Here is an 18585-nt window from a genome sequence, read left to right on the forward strand (position 1 = left end):
AGTGCTCGACAATCAATGCAGAGTCTCCAAGTCCCATCCTTCTTCTGTATGAGTACAATTGGGCTCCCATAAGGTGAGGAGCTTGGTAGAATGTACCCTTTTTGTAGCAACTCCTAGATCTACCACTTGATTTCATCATTTTATAGAAGAAAGCGGTGGTATATTGGCCCATTGGTTAAATCATCTCTTGGAGTCAGATCAATTGAGCGCTTGACTTGATAGTGCAAGGGTACCCCTATGGGTGAGGAGAATATGTCCCTATATTCTTCCAAGGACTTATTAACTTGTTTCTATTGCATGGAAGAGACCCTTCCCCTCGTCTGGATATTTAAGATCAATTTTCTAGACCTTGGTGGTGGAAATAATGGCACTGGGTTCTACATCAATAATTTAATTCCCCCTTCTTTCGCCTTATCAGGTTCTGGCTGAGAATCAGAACATGCACTAGACTCCAAATATTTTAGCTCGACCACCAATGATTGCTTAGTGTGATACTCATTTTTGTTTTGGGTGGGGTTCTTGTGGAAGTCACACCACTTTCTTGTGTCCTTCTTTATCTTCATGGTGCCATTCTTAGCTTGTGGCTTCGATGGGTTGTCCTGGGTCATTCCACCTTGGCTCCATCCTTTGTTCTATAGTTTTAGGATGCTCTTTCCCTGCTTTGGATTTACAAATCCAAAGTTTTGCTTATTTTTTTTAAATTTTTGTTCAATCTTGGAAGCATATTGGTATGATGGAACAAGAGAGGAGATGTCTAGGAACTCCATTTCTTCCTGAATTTATTTGTGTAGACAGTAGTGGTGCTTGAGCACCAAATGTTACTCAAAGTCTTTGATACCCAACTTTGTGCTCAAAGTATGGAAAATATTTGTGATATCATGCACATCTTTGTCCCTTTGTTGTTGTTGGGTGTAGTATAGGGCAATTAATGGACCAACATTTAATTGTCAATCCAAGAGTTCGTGAACTTCGAGACACAGCACTAGAAATGCCTAAGAGAGCGCCCAACAACCTGCAAATCAAATTATAGTCTAACTTGGACATAAATCTCAACAAATTAAATTCAATCTCGGACTTCAAAGGAAACTTTAGAAACCATAAACATTGATCCTTACAGTTGAAAACAAACTTCAATCAAACATTTGGAAAATGAAAGGCAAACCTAAATTGTTAACAATTTGCAAAAGAAACCTTGACCATTGGCAAAAGGTAAATTCTAATTATCGTTTAACTGGAGACCAAGTGATGCCTACCAATTCAAACTAAGGATCATAAGAAAATGGAAGATTGTAAATGATGAAAGAAATTCAAACTCAAGATCAATTCAAACCATTCTTTGTGCAAAGAAAATTAAAACAAGTCTTCCCTAATTATGCCTCATCTGTCTCTGTGTAACAAAATCCTTTTAAGAAATTAAAACCTGAAAGCATCATCCAACCTTGGCAGATATATTTACTGTGTAAAAAAATATATGAAAGAAATTGCTCTAATATAAATTCTCTCACCTTCTTTGTCTCTCTATAACAAAAATAAATATTGCTTTGGAAAATGACCATAAGTCTAATGGCTACTATGATGTGGGGGAAACATTATCGATCTCAAACATGATGTAGTTTCCCTTCATAAACGCAAGCTCTGCAACATATATGAATCACTATTTCAAATGGTCAATAACAGAAATATAAATGTGGCCTCTACTCCTGATGAAGGCACAGCCTCTGTAAACAAATTTATTTAAAATTTGATAAATACAATATGCTATGATCTTGCCATCCATAAACATCCACTTTAAATCATAATCATTTGAATTATTAAGGTGAAATTGATGGATAGGATGAGGTCTCGTATTCTGGAATACGATCCCACAAGATTTCGTCTGATCTCAACTAATTTCGAAGGCCAAAAGATTAAAATTACAAAATCCTGTAGAGGAAAGATCTCAAAGCATAAGCCAACATCGTGAATACAAAATTCATGGAGAGACAAACCCTGTGTATGCATTAAATTGAAAGAGGTGACACACAATCCAACCTAGCATTTGTTGTAAATAAATCTTTTTAACTTGTAGGAACAATTTTCCAATATCGTATTAAACTCAACAAGTAAAATAACATCGAATATGAAAAGGAAGGAGACTGACAATAATAAATATTGTGATCTGATCTTACGTACACTCTTCACATAGTAAATAATAAATTAGTGCACTTCATGCAACACATCGCAATGCAACCTAATCCTGAACAATTCAGAGTGGTGTCGAGCTGGTCTCTATCAATGATCTAGTTCACACAGATATTATAAAATGAAATGTTCAACTAAATTGAAAGGACCTTGACATGAAGTGGTTCAATTAATCTTGAAAGTGCAGCCTTTACATGGTGGAGGAAAATATCAGACTCCAAAAAACACGGGGAGTGATCCACATGTCGATTATACTCTCGTAATACTACATTGGGATCATCTCCCCTCTCCCCTCTGGCTCCAGACCATCTTCTAGTTTATATAGATATTTACAATACAAATTGGGTTATTAACAATACAATTGAATACAGAAGGAACATGTTACAAATCATAATACTTTTCCCTAGATACAAATCAGATCTAGTTCTAGTGCAACTAAATTTCGAATAAAGGAGCTAAATTTGGTACATGAGGGACTGTTTTGGTAAATGGCTCCTCTTTTCTTGGTCTGCGACTCGTGGTGAAAACTAAGTGCGATGTTGACCAACAAGCATTTCCCAAAATATCCTCGAACTGATATTCAAACTATCAGGTAAGTAATGTCCTCCAAATTTGACTAATTGAAGTAGTCTATGCATTCTTTGACTCTGGTGCAGGAACTTGATATGTGGTGCAAGAACTAGACAATCTTATAATAAACTGGTGAGGAATCCAAATTGGTATAGGAATCTAATGCATAGTATAAGAAGTTGAGTGCAGGATCAAAGCTCGTTGGCATATGCATAAAAAGGTAATCACCTAAGTTTAAACCTGCAAACACACAAATTATTATTAATGATGCTTTTAATGTTTAAATCTCATTAAAACAAGGGAATCATGGAAAATAGTAAATACTTTATTGTCTCCAAGAATGGTCAAAATCACAACAATAACCATTCAAACTAAACAAAATCATGAGGGATTTCCGAGTAAAAGATGACATAAAGCAAGAAAAAACAAAGGAATAACATCCCCCATGCTTCTCATCTTGCATGTCCTCTTGCAAGAAAATCAATTGTTGTATTGTCGCTCCCTTGAAAAAAAACAAGATTAAAACATCTATGGATGACCTTTACACTCGTAATAGTGTTCCTGCAACTTTGTGTAATCAACATTTCCTTTGCTAGATAGAGATTGTTCTAAAAAACAGAGTGTCTACCTGGGATCTTTATTTATCAAGACTGATTTCAAGATATTCTAACAAGAGGGCTACCATAGGAATACTAAATTGAAAGGATGGTGTTATTACTGAATAAAATAACCAGCTAATAAAATTTCCACAAGTATCTTAGGGGCAACCTTGAACATAAGTTTTAGTTTAATATCCTCATTGTAAATATAAGTGACATGATTTGGAATCCATGGTGTTAAGAATAGAAAAAATAATTCCTTCCCACAATGACCATCTTACTATTATCCAACATATAGTTGAATCTCCTCTTGTTCAAGGAAAGTGAATCACCTGCACTAAGGGTCCCACGTCCATGAAAACCTTCATATTTCTGAAAGATATATCACCAAAGCACATTACCAAAAGTATCTCAATGCCATTCTCAGAGAGATATGATAATGAGTTTAGGGAAAGACAAAAATGACCAAGTAAATCATAGTGTAAAGTTAACTTTAATACCACAGGCATGGCCCTGCTTCCAGCATGCATCTATAGCCTCGAAATGGATTCCTTTTAATCCTACAAAATGCCTGTGTCCCATCTATTATATATAAATTCAGAGTTTATTGAAATCATTTACATTTGTTTAGAAATTAATTGAAGTTCATTGTCCTGGCTTGGTAACCAGCTAACGACAGTGCCATTCACAAGAACTAACAACAATGAATAAGCCAACTCATGATGAGACCTCTTGTCTTCAAGCTTTTCAATTGAAAGACATTACCCTGGCTTGGTGACCAGTAGCGGTAATGTAATTCTCATCAGGACCCATGATCATTGTAGGTCGACTTGTAATGAGCCCTCCCATCCATTAATTAATCATTTTATGTTAAAAACTATGATTTTGATTAACATCAGATAGGTTACTCAATAGGTGAGGAGGAAAATCTGCTCCTTAAGAGAATGGGATGGCGTGAAAAGTTTTTAATTACTAATATTTACTGGTTGGTCATTATACCTTAATGAATCATTTTAAAGAAAGCATCTCAGATAATGACTGAAATATTCCTCGAGTTAATCATGCTAGGGTTATTATGAGAGCTCGTTAGGGTTTTATAGGAGTGTTCCACCATAGGAGGATTTTCATCAATACCTTTGAAGAGAAACTTGAAAATATTTCTTGGATGATAGTTTATTAGAATGAATAGGCTAGAAGTAGGTTTTTACTCTTATGAATGGAAAACATAACTATAAAAATACCCATAACTGACCCAATGAATAATATCAGTCAATAATCAAAGTCACTTTATAAAATATGAGGTATTAAGAGTGAATTGCTTCTGACAAGTCTTACCACAAGAGTGCTTAATGACAGAAATTTCAATAGTTGTGCCTTAGGAATTGCGGTTTCAAGAGTGTTGTTGTAACAATTTTATTTCAAATGAAATTTTTATTCATTACTCTTATACTACCCTACCCTAATTTAGAGAGAGGAAGATCTCCTTCAAGTGTAGGAGTACTTCCAATGTAGCCATGTGCGTAACAAAATGCTAAATATACTCACACTCAGTTTTAAAGAATAAAATTTAACATATACCAGAGTATGAGAAACCAGTTGCTTTAATTGATATGGTACGAAGAGTTTTTGAATGATGAGGGAATAAGGTGTGTTGATGACTACTTGAAACCAAGATTCAATGGGATCCACATATTTATGATTCTCCAACTTGTAAAAATATTCCACAACTTGAGGATAACTCTCTTGGAGGCATGAAGAATATGGTGAAAGACAAAAGAAAAATCCCTCAATTTTAGGCTAAAATATCTTCTTTTTAGATTGACAAGAATAGTTGAGGGAAATTCTAGGTTTTGAGCTTCAACAACAGTTTCAAAACCGGTTCAAATTATAGATTTCTCCTCTAATGTTCTTAGAACTTCCCGAGGTGAATGTTCTGTAGTTATATGAGATGTATCCAAACTCACCCCTTCCCCCAACCCTGAAGATATATCATTACACTCATCAGGGGAGCCAATGGGAAGAATAGGTGTTTCAAATTGTTATGCAACCTGCTAGTTTGGATTAGGGTTTGGGATATGGTTTGGGTTCGGGTTTAAACTAAGGTTTGCGATAGGGTTAGGTCTAGGGTTTGAATTAAGGTATGGACTAGGGTTATTTATGGGTTTAGGGTTTAGATTAGTGTGTGGACTAGGGTTAGGGTTTATATTAGGGTGTGGAATAGGGTTAGGTTGAGGGTTTGAATTAGAATATGGATTAGAGTTTGGATTAGGGATAAGGTATGAATTAGGATAAGGGATAGGATATGGATTGGGGTAAGAGCTAGGATATGGATTAGGATAAGGTTGCACAAGTAGTTGGGACCATGGAGGAGGATGAATTGGTAGTGCATTAAGTGGAAATTGTGGTTGTTGTTGTTGATTTTGCATGAAAAACTTCCCTAGGGAAGGGGATCCAAACCATTCCTGAGGCCATGGGGATATTTGATTCGAGGATGATGTCCAAGGAGAGGGCCACTATGGCCATGATGTAAGGTATTCAATTGGAGGAGGATCAAAAGTTTTAATTGGAATTGTAGGATTATAAATATGTTGAGGAACCTGCTCAACATAATAAGCATTAGTCCAAATAATAAATGGTGATGGGGTTTGAGTTATGCCTGGTGGCTGATTTGATTCCTTACTTGATTTCCTAAGTACCTTTAGCAATTCTTGTAGTGATGGGCAATGTTGTGTTGCATGAGCCTCTTCACAAATTCTGCAAACTTCCAGGCTACTCAATGGAAACTTTCCAAGGAAGTGTTTCTTCATACAGTTGGCACAATAGATCAACAATGGTTCTTCATCCTTTTTCTGTTCTTCTTGCGAATCATCTAATTTTTAAATCAAAGATTTAATAATATTATCTTTATATTCAACAAAAATATTAAATTCTACACTTGATGTTTTGTACGACTTTGTAGCACTATCAAAACTCCTCATTGAATGAGTCCTCAAAATACCATTTTCCTATTCTAAATAACCCAACTGATGTATTTTGTCAGCACAATGGTAATGTATATATATAGGAGAGGGTTCTTACAACACCTGAGAAATGAAGAACCTTCAAATAACTAATATATTATGCATGAAATAAATAAATTAAAAGAACAAAAACGTGCAAGAGAATTAGGTTAAAAGAAAACCAAACTACAGCAGGGCACCAAGGTCTATCCCCTAAGCAACTCCCCGACAACGACGCCAAATGTTGGGTGTAGTATAGGGCATATTAATGGACCAACATTTAATTGTCAATCCAGGATTTTGTGAACTTATAGGTGTAGCACTGGAAATACCAGAGAGAGCCCCAACAACTTGCAAATAAAATTCTAGTCTAACTTGCACAACAATCTCAGCAAATTAAATTCAATTGTTCACTTCAAAAGAAACTTCAGAAAGTATAAACACCAATCCTGACAATTGAAAATACACTTCAATCAAGCATTTGGAAAATGAAAGGCAATCCTAAATTGTTAACAATTTGCAAAAGAAACCTTGACCATTGGAAAAAGGTAAATTTTGATTATCGTTTAAATGGAGACCAACTGATGCCTGCTTATTCAAACTGAGGATCGTAAGAAAATGGAAGACTGTAAATGATGAAAGAAATTCAAACTCAAGATTAATTCAAACCATTATTATGCAAAGAAGATTAAAACAAGTTTGCCCTAATTCTGCCTCATATATCTCTGTGTAACAAAATCCTTTTAAGAAATTAAAACCTGAAAGCACCATCCAACCCTGGAAGATATATTTACTGTGTAAACAAATCTTTGAAATAAATCGCTCTAATATAAATTCTCTCGCCTTCCTTGTCTCTCTGTAACAAAAATAAATCTTTCTTTGGAAAATGACCATAAGTATGATGGCTACTACGATGTGGGGGAAACATTATCGATCTCAAACATAATGTAGTTTCCCTTCATCAACACAGGTTCTACAACATACATGAATCAAAATTTCAAATGGCCAATAACAGAAATATAAATGTGGCCTATTCTCTTAAGGAATACACAGCCTCTGTAAACAAAGTTATCTAAAATTTGATAAATACAATAAGCTACGATCTTGCCATCCATACACATCCACTTCAAATCATAATCATTTTAATTATTAAGGTGAAATCGATGGATAGGATGGGATCTCGTATTCTGGAGCACGCTCCCACAATATTCCGTCGGATCTCAACTAATTTCGAAGGCTGAAAGATTAAAATTGCAAAATTCTGTAGAGGCAGGATCTCAAAGCATAAACTGACACTGTGAATACAAAACACATGGATAGATGTACCCTGTGTACGCATGAAATCGACAAAGGTGACACACAATCCAATCTAGCATTTGCTGTAAATAAATATGTTTGTTTAACTTGTAGTCACAATTTGCCAATATCATATTAAACGCAACAAGTAAAATAACATCAACTCTAAAAACGAAAGATAACGTCAACAATAAATATTATGATATGATATTACACACACTCTTCACACAGTAAATAATAAATTAATGCACTTCACGCAGCACATCACAATGCAACCTAATCCTGAACAATTCAAAGTGGTGTGGAGCTGGTATGGAAACCAGCCCAGCCAACTTGAACCCTCTGTCAATGATGTGGTTCACACAAAGAATATAAAAATGAAATGTTCAACTAAATTGAAAGGAACCTGACATGAAGTTGTTCAATTAATCTTGAAAGTGTGGTCTTTACATGGTGTAGGAAAAGATCAGACTCCAACAAATAGGGGAAATGATCCACACGTCGACTATACTATCATAATACTACATTGGGATCATCTCCCCTCTCCCCTCTAGCTCGAGGCCATCTTCCAGTTTATATAGATATTTACATTACAAATCGAGCTATTAACATTCCAATCAAATACAAAAGGAAAATATTACAAGTCATAAAAATTTTACATGGATACAAATCGGATCTAGTTCTAGTGCAACTAAATGTCGAATAGAGGAGCTGAATCTAGTACATGAGGGACTGTTTTGGTAAATGGCTCCTCTTTTCTCAGTCTGTGACTCGTGGTGAAAACTAAGTGTGATGTTGACCAATAAGTGTTTCCCAAAATATCCTCGAACTGATATTCAAATTGCCAGGTAAATAATGTCCTCCAAATTTGACTAATTGTAGTAGTCTACGCATTCTTTGACTCTGGTGCATGAACTTGATACGTGGTGCAAGAACCAAATAGTCTTATAATATACTGGTTCAAGAATTTGATGCATGGTCCAGGAACTAGGTAAACTTATAATAAACTGGTGCAGGAATCCTCATGAGTGCAGGAATCCCAATTGGTATAGGAATCTGATGCATAGTATAAGAAGGTGAGTGCAGGATCAAAGCCTATTGGCATATGCGTAAAAATGTAATCAACTAAGTTTAAACCTGCAAACACACAAACTATTATTAATGATGCTTTTAATGTTTAAATCTCATTAAAACAAGGGAATCATGGAAAATAGTAAATACTTACTTTATTGTCTCCAAGAATGCACAAAATCATGACAATAACCATTCAAACTAAACAAAATCATGAAGGATTTTTGAGTAAAAGATGATATAAAGCAAGACAAAACAGAGGCCTAACAACTTCCATAGTGTGGTCCATTGTATGTACTTGTCTTCATAGCTCCCAATAGGGTAATTTTCTTCCTTGAAAACTTCTTAGAAAGAGTTCCAAGATGGTGCATCTGTAATCAGAGATGGTCCCTCAGCCATTTTCTCACCCTCAGCCCTTTTCTCACAGTAAGTTTCCACCAGCCCTTGACATGGAGGGTGTTAAGCAGTGAAAAAATAATATTTTCTCCATCAACAAAACTATGGACCAAAAAATTACCTTCCATTAGGCTTAACCACAACATATGCATCTATCTGAAATTTGAAGGTAGGGATATCAAAGTTAACTTGTGCCTTGAAGGGGATGGTGCCTCTGTAGTGACAACTAGATGAAGATGTGTTTCATTTGGGCATTAGCCGAAGGATCTGGTCAATGTTGTCCATCATCTCATTCCTTTGTCACTCAAGGGCTTCTTCGGGAAATAATTTGATAGGATATCACGTTCCCTCATATTTCTTTTCTTCCATTGTGGGAGGTTGTCAGTGTTGGTGGGGATAGTCTTGCAAGGGCTCAACCAGTTCATGTCCCAACTCCTTATACCCCAATCTTATTGGGGACATGTATAGAAAAACAGAGAAATAATAGATTGATCTGATACCACTAATCCATATTTATGAAGGAACTAAATGAAACACAAATTTAAATATAACACAAAGATACAATGAAATAACATAACTTCAATTGATTAATAATAAGTATTGAAAATTGTTTACATGCATAATGGAAGAAACTAGCCTGGGAAATGGTAGCTTATCTCTTGGAAGAGATATGATGGCTACATGCCTTTTGAACTGTGTTGCAATGAGGCTCAGAGGCCCTTTTATCATAAAGAATAATTGTGAAACCCTAACCTTAGGAGATGAAGCACCAATGGTTTTGGGCCCTGTTGGACTAAGTTGGACCACCAACTTCCTAGGGTCATAACTTTGGCATACGATCTTTGTTTGGCTATCATAATACCTTATTTCAAACATATCCACAAGAAGGAAAAAGTAGAAACTATGAAACAAATTTTGGCATTTTTTTGTCTCTCCTTTTTCCCAGAAAATGTCTTTTAGGACTTCCAAATGGCTTCAGAAGTTTAAGACCCCAAGAACTGCCAAAAATAGAAAGTTGTGCTAGAATTAAGAAAATTGAAAAGAAACCATGTTGGGGGTCCAAGTGGAATAGGCGGGTGGACACCAATATCCACTTCAATTAGTCCTCCATATTTAGGAAGCAATGGTTTCCATTACGTTGAGTGACTCCATGACATGGGGAAACTTTTGTTAAAATTAGTCCCTGTTGAGCCACTTGCCTTGGTGTAGGAGTTGGCCGATTTTGACAACTTGATACAATTGGATCCTATGTTGGTGAGTGTGCTTAATATGTGTGTCCATGATCCAGTTAGTTGTGTCTTGTTCAATGCAATTTGGGTTGAGCTTTGTTGGTGTCGATTGCTCAGCAATGTCTGATGTGTCCAGTAATGGTGGAAAGTATGGCTGAAGGTGGTCCACATTGGACACTAAGTGTAGGCTAAGGAATGAGGGAATGTTGAGCTCAAAATAAATTTCACCCACAACATTGGTGATGATGCCAGGCCCATATCGGAGTGGTTAAATATTGGGCTCCAATAATGTTGAAAGTGCAGTAATAAAATCTAGTTTTTTCTTTTTCTTGGTCAAACTAGATTAAAATTCGAATTTCTATTTTAGCAAAATACTTAGAGGTAGTTAACTGAGGTGAAATGGAACTTGTCACTCAGTTAACTCAGTAAATTCGAGTTTGTGAAGCTTGAGTTCAATTCTACATGATTGATTGTTAATTTGTAGCTATCTATTTCAATCAACTTGAGTTATTGTCAGTTTAACTAGTTTTAATTGTCAAAAGAACCAGTGGAGGTCAAGTTGTGGAAGTGGAACTTCAACCACACTCACTGATCAACAAGTTAACTAATCAATCAACCTAAAATAATTTTTTCATGCAAATAATTCGAGTTACCCAGTTGAGATGGGGATTCCAAGGCAATGTACTATCAATTGTAGCATATTCCAATGTGTACAAGTGGTGCATGCAGTTAGAGAATGACCTAAGGCTATTGCACAATTAGAGAGAGTGAAATTCCTAAAAAATAGGGGAAATTTCCCAAGGGAATAACACAAGGAAATAGGAGCTTGGGAAGGCTTGAAATTGGCTAAATCTTGATCAGGTTCAATCAGTGAGGTGAAGGGATAGACTACACACTTACAGGGTGTGCTCAAGTTTGAGCAAGCATTGTATTTCTTCATTGTTCTCTAATTAATGCAGTATAAATAGTAAGGGGTTTTGAGTAGTTTCTATAACCTTGATAAATATTTGTGCATGTGTGATGTTTCCTTTTGCATGTCTATGATTCTTGTTTTAGATGGTGAATTAACTTCCGCATATCAATAGAATAGCTTCAAGTATTGTGATTTAGAAAATTTCATGAGCAGTATTGAATCTACAAATTAATTTCTACATGGTATTAGATCTAGAATCACTGTAGAGAAAATATTTCAAAGTTTCCATTTAAAGAGGTTCAAGTTTGCATATCAGGTTGCATGTTTTATTTGGGACTAAAAAGATGGATTTCAAGAGAGTAAGGTTTGAGTATGCCCTTGAGGGAAGCTCGAATTATGTTGCATGGAAGGACCGCACGGAGGAAGTATTGGAGGATAATGGGTTGAAGGAATTCATTGATAATGGTATTCCAAAACCATCAACATATGATGTAAAGGATCTATAAAAATGGAAGTGTGTTGCTAAGGCGAGGAGAATCATATTTGATGGAGTACGAGACCATATTGTCTCAAATCTCCATGGGAAAGAGACCTTGTATACAATGTGGCAAGCACTGATAAATTTATTATAGAATAGTAGTGACCATAAGAAATTGGCACTCAAGGAAAAGCTTCAAAATATCAAGATGCAGAGGAATGAGACCATTCCATAGTACCTGAGCAGGTTCACACAGTGTCATGATGAACTTGGTCAAGTTGGTGTTACTGTAGCAGAGGATGATTTGGTGAGCCTAGCCCTTCTAGGCCTTCCCAAGAGCTGGAACAACTACCAAGATTTAGTGAATGGGAGGGAGGAACTACGAAATTGGGAATACTTATGATATGATTTGGAATAAGAGGAGATAAGGCAGAATACCAGAGACAGGACTTCATCCAAAGGCAAGGATGAGGAGAATTGTGCCTTGGCTAGAAAGGCAAAGAAAATATAGTTTTCACTTTGCCTTGGTCAAACTATTTTAAAATTCAAATTTCTATTTCAGCAGAATACTTGGAGGTAGTTAACTAAGTTGACATGGTACTTGTCAACTAGTTAACTCAGTAAATTCGAGTTGGGGAAGCTTGAGTTTAGTTCTACATGATTGATTGCTAATTTGTTGCAATCTATTTCAGTTAATTTGAGTTATTGTCCGTTTAACTAGTTCTAACTATCAGAAGAACTAGTGGAGGTCAAGTTGAGGAAGTGGAACTTTAACCACACTCAATGATCAACCAATTAACTGATCAATCAACCCAAAATAATTGTTGCACGCAGAGAATTCAAGTTATCAAATTGAGATGGAGATTCCAAGGTAGTGTATTATCAGTTGTGGCATATTCCAATGTGAACATGTGGTGCATGCAATTAGAGAATGACCTAAGGCTATTGAGCAATTCTAGAGTGTAAAATTCCTAAAAAAATAGGGGAAATTTCCCAAGGGAAAAATGCAAGGAAATAGGAGCCTGGGAAGGCTTGAAATTGTCTAAGTGTTGGACAAGTTCAGTTAGTCAGGTAGAGGGATAGACTACACACTTGTAGGTTTTATTTTAGCTTGAGCAAGAATTGTATTTCCTCTATTCTCTGATTAATGCAATATAGATAACAAGGGGTTTTGAGCAGTTCCTTTCCCCTAGATAAATATTTGTGCATGTGTGATGTTTCCTTTTGCATGTCTATGATTCTTGTTTTAGATAGTGAATTACCTTCCATAGATCAGTAGAGTAGCTTCAAGTCTTGTGATTTAGCAAATTTCATGAGAGTTATTGAATCTACAAATTAATTTCTACATGGTATTAAAGTTGGAATCATTGTAGAGTAGAGATTTCGAAGTTGTCATTTCAGGAGGTTCGATTTTGTAGATCAAGTTGCAAGTTTTCTTGAGGACCAAGAATATGGATTTAAATGGACTAAGGCTCAAGTATGCCCTTGTGGGAAGCTAGAATTATGTTTCATGGAAGGACTACATGGAGTAAGTATTGGAGGATAATGGGTTGAAGGAATTCATTGATAATGATATTCTAAAGCCAACAACATCTGATGCATAGCAAAATGGAATAAGTGTGTTGCTAAGGAGAGGAGGATAATATTAGAGGGTGTATGAGACCATATTGTCTCAAATATCCACAGAAAAGAGACTTTGTATGCAATGTGGCAAGCTTTGACAGATTTGTTCTAGAATAGTAGTGACCACAAGAAATTCGCACTCAAGGACAAACTTCAAAATATCAAGATGTAGAGGAATGAGACCATTCCACAATACCTGAATAGGTTCAAACAATGTAGTGATGAACTTGCTCAAGTTGGTTTTACAGTAGCAGAGGATGATTTGGTGAGCCTAGCCCTTCTAGGCCTTTCGAAGAGTTGGCACACCTACCAAGATTCGGTGAATGGTAGGGAGAAACTACCAAATTGGGAATAATTGTGGTTTGATTTGTTACAAGAGGAGATACGGTGAAATACCAGATATAGGACTTCATCCAAGGGTGAGGATGAGGAATAAATTCCAATCCAAAGTAGAATCAAGTCAAGGGGGCAAGAAGAAAGACTTGTCCAAAATCAAGTGCTTTCACTGTCATGAATTGATGCACTATGCAACGAAGTCTCCAACAAGAAGGAAAGAAAGAAGATCACAGGAGGAGAAATGGGTGAAGCTTTGGCTTCACAGTTCGAGCTTGATTTTACTCTCATCGCATCCATTGCTAGTGATGGAAAGTGTGTGGTATCTCGACAATGGTGCCTCGTTCTATAACACGGGGAATAGATATTTTTTTAGTGATTTGGAGGATAAGAATCTCAAAATGCACATCGATATGGGAGATGATGGAAGGCACAACAAGAATGGGATTGGTATAGTCACCTTTTAGAGGGAGTCGGTCTCCCCTCTTAGACTCAAGGATGTGATTTTTGTTCTGGGTCTAAAGAAGAATCTTGTCTCCGTTACAATTTTGGAAGATTGTGGATACAATGTTATCTTCAGCAAAGGAAAGGAATTCTTGAGGCACATAGCCACAAGATAGGTGAAGCAGATCAGGGTTCGTGTCAGTAAATTTTACAAGCTATTTGTGGAGGATTGTGTTTCATTGTGCACAAGAGTAGAGAAGGTGCAGAGTCGCGATGTCAATGAACTTTGACATAGAAGACTTGGTCATTTATATCATGGTGCTTTGAAAATCATGCAGTAGATTACCACAAGCCTCCCCAAAGGAGCGCTAGAGCAACATGACACATACAAAGGGTGTACCTTGGGGAAGTACACAAAAGACACTTTCCATGATCGAGACACCATAGCACATGCAATCCTTGAAAGGATCCACTCTAATTTTTTTGGACCTTTCTCGATAGCCTCCACTGCCAGGCACACGTATTTTGTTATCTTTATTGATGAATATTCACAGAAGTATTGGATCTTCTTCATGCAGAAGAAGGATGAGACTTTCTCCAAGTTATTATAGTTCAAGGCATTGGTGGAGAAAGAAATGAACAAGAAGGTGAAGGCTCTCAGGAGTGATAATGGAGGTAAGTACGTGTTGAATGAGTTCAAAAACATTTGTGCAAAAGAAGGCATTCAACGAGAGTTGACAACACCCCACATCCCATAGAAGAATGGGGTGGCTAAGAGGAAGAACTGAAGCATTTTGGGAGAAGCACAAGTGATGTTGCATGACCAAAGCCCACCTCTACACTTGTGGGCTGAGGCATGAAACATAATTGTTTATTTACAAAACAGGACTCCTCATCATATTCTTGGCATGAGCCCACAAGAGGAGGATTTCTTGGGGAGGAAGTTGGATGTGTTTCACTTTAGGATATTTGGAGCCTCTTTCTATTTCTATGTCTCCAAAGAGTTAAGGAAGAAGTTGGAGCCGACAAAAGAGTTGGGGTTATTTGTGGGTTCTACAAAAACTCCCCACAAATACCGTGTGTATTTTACATCCCTCAAAATGACAGTTGTGTGACGAGATGTCAAATTTGATGAAGACAAAGCCATGCAGTGCTCTCTTGAGAGGGAGCTATACATCCCTCCATGGGAGGAGCTCTTAGCTCCAAAGGAGGAGCCTAAGGATGTTATGGAGAAGCCACAAGTTTAGGAGCAGAGATTGGATATGACCACTCAAGTAGAATCATCAAGAGAGGGTAGGAAGAGAACCAGAGAAGCTGAGATACTTTTGCAGGATGCAAGGGAGAATGTGAGTGCTCCTTCAAATTAGCACAAGCAGAGAAGGTCACCATATTAGTGCAATGTATATATGGATCTAATGAATGAGCTAGTAGAGATTGAGCCATCCTCTTTGAAGGAAGAAGTAGAACAACCAATATGGGTTGATGGAATGGCAGATGAGTATGAATCCGTTTTGAAGAACAGTGTTTAGGAAGTGGTCCCAAGACCAGCAGACAAATCAGTTGTGGGTTTGAGATAACTCTTCAAGGTGAATCAGGCAACAAACAAAATCATAGAAAATTACAAGGCCATATTTTTGGCCAAGGGGTACTCTCTAGTGGATGGTATTGACTATGTAGAGACCTTTTCTCCTGTGTCAAGGTACTCATCCATTAGATCAATCATTTCTTTGGTTGCATAGATGGGGTGGAAGATCCACCAGATGGATGTGAAAAGAAAATTCCTCAATGGAATAATTCAGGAGGAGGTGTATGTCGAGCAACCAGAAGGATTCAAGACTTTTGATCGAGAGTCTCATGTGTGAAAACTCAAGCGAGAGCTATATGGTCTCAAGAAATCATCCAGTGCTTGGTACACCAAGATTGATAACTATCTCATTGGTTTGGGCGTCACCGAAACTGAAGCAGATGCAAAGCTCTATCATATTTTGGTAGAAGATAAATTGTTGATTATTGTTTTATATGTTGATGACTTGATCTTGACTGGTGATGTGCAGCTAATCAGATATTGCAAGGAGGACCTTGTAAGAGAATTTGAGACGAAGGGCATGGTCCTCATTCATGACTTTCTTAGATTGGAAGTATGGCAAGGTGATGGGGAAATGTTTGTCTCTCAGGGAAAGTATGCCAATGAGATACTTCAGAGGTTCCACATGAATAGGTGCAAACCCATGAAAGATCCTCTAACAACTAACTGGATGAAAGAGCATGCCACTTCAGGTGAGGAAGTGGATTCGACTGTTTACCGAAAATTGGTGGGTTCACTTATGTATCTTGTGAACACACTACTAGACATGTGTTATGTAGTCAACCAGCTTAGTCAAGCCATGGTTAGGCTAACCAAATTATTTTGGAGGGTAGCTAAACATGTTCTATAGTACCTCAGAGGCACCACCCAGTTTGGAATATGGTACATGATGGACAGAGGGAGTGAAGCTGTGTGGCTTCACCGATGTAGATTGGAAGGAAGTCCATCAGACCAGAAGAGTACATCAGGTGTAATTTTTAGTGTTGGGTCCACAGTGGTTTCTTGGTATAACAGGAAGTAGATATCAATGGAACTAAGCTCAAAAAAAGTAGAATACATGGCTGCAATTCAAGCAACACGTGAGGCGATTTGGATGAGGAAGATACTTGTTGGTTTGTTTGGTCAGATGATGGATCCTACTGTGATTTTCCGTGATAATAAGAGTTGTATCGATCACTTTGAAAATCATGTATTTCATGATTGATCCAAGCATATTGATATCCAATATCACCATCTACGGGATTGTGTGCAAAAGTGGATTATGTTGTTGTAGTACTCTGCGATAGAGGAATAAGATGCCGATATTTTGACCAAGGCCTTGTCAAGAGAGAAGTTCGAGTTCCACAGGTGCATGATAGGGGTGGTTGATAATCCCTTTCATGCTGAGATGGAGTGTTGAAAAATGCAATAAGAAAATCTATCTTTGAGTTTTCCTTGGTCAAACTAGATTAAAATTCGAATTTCCATTTCAGTAGAATACTTGGAGGTAGTTAACTGAGGTAACATGGCACTTGTCACTCAGTTAAATCAGTGAATTCAAGCTAGTTAATTTTGAGTTCAGTTCTACATGATTGATTGCTAATTTGTAGCAATCTATTTCAGTTAATTTCAGTTATTCACATTTTAACTAGTTCTAACTGTATAAGAACTATTGGAGATCAAGTTGTGGAAGTGGAACTTCAACAACACTCAGTGATCAACCAGTTAACTAATCAATCAGCCCAAAACAATTATTTCATGCAAATAATTCGAGTTACCCAGTTGAGATGGAGATTCCAAGGTAGTGTATTATCAGTTGTAGCATATTCTAATGTGTACAGGTGGTGGATGCAGTTAGAGAATTACCTAAGTATATTGTGCAATTCTAGAGTGTGAAATTCCTAAAAAAATAGTGGCAGTTTCCCAAGGGAACAATGCAAGGAAATAGGAGCTTGGGAAGGCTTGAAATTGTCTAAGTGTTGGCCATGTTCAATTAGTCAAGTAGAGGGATAAACTATACACTTGCAAGGTGTTCTCAAGCTTGAGCAAGCATTGTATTTCCTCTCTGTTCTATTATTAATGCAAGATAGATAGTAAGGGGTTTTGAGCAGTTGATTTCCCCTAGATAAATCTTTGTGCATGTGTGATGCTTCCTTTTGCATGTCTGTGATTCTTGTTTTAGATGGTGGATAATTTATGTAGATTAGTAGAGTAGCTTCAAGTCTTGTGATTTAGCAAATTTCATGAGCAGTATTGAATCTACATATTAATTTCTACAAATAAGGCATTCCTTTTGCAAATGTAACTAAAATTTGTCTCCCACTTGAAACTTATAAGGCACCTGATGTTGATCATGATGTTATTTATACTTGGCATTGGATTTTTCCAGGATATCATGGTCCTGTTGGATGATGTGATGGATCTGTTTAATAAAATTGGTGGCTTTATCAACTTCGTACTAAACATGTTCATATTCTTCCTGTGTAGTCGCAAGAGGCATTGTGACATCTATGGGAGACAATGGTCAATATCCCATGGCCACTTGAAAGGGGTTGTGGCTGATCAAGCTATGGAGAGATCTACGATAGTTATGTTGCACATAGGGAAGACTCTCATCCGATGTTCGTGGGTGCTTGGAATTGTACATGCGTAGTTTTCCCACTATCATCTTGTTGACAACCTATGTATGGCTATTAGTCTACAGATGGAATGCAGTTGACTTGGTGAGCTTAGTGTCCAATAATGATCAAAGGCTCGATCAAAATGTGATTAGGAACCTACTATCCTGATTTGACATAAAGTTCTGTGGGATCCCAAAATGAACCCACACTCATCTAAAGAAGAGTTTGGTAGTGTCTTATACTATGATTCTCTTAGTTGACTTGGTGA

Source organism: Pinus tabuliformis, chromosome 6, assembly GCF_031772625.1.
Source record: "Pinus tabuliformis cultivar Carrire ecotype Pingquan chromosome 6, CPIR1, whole genome shotgun sequence".
Taxonomy (NCBI): Eukaryota; Viridiplantae; Streptophyta; class Pinopsida; order Pinales; family Pinaceae; genus Pinus; species Pinus tabuliformis.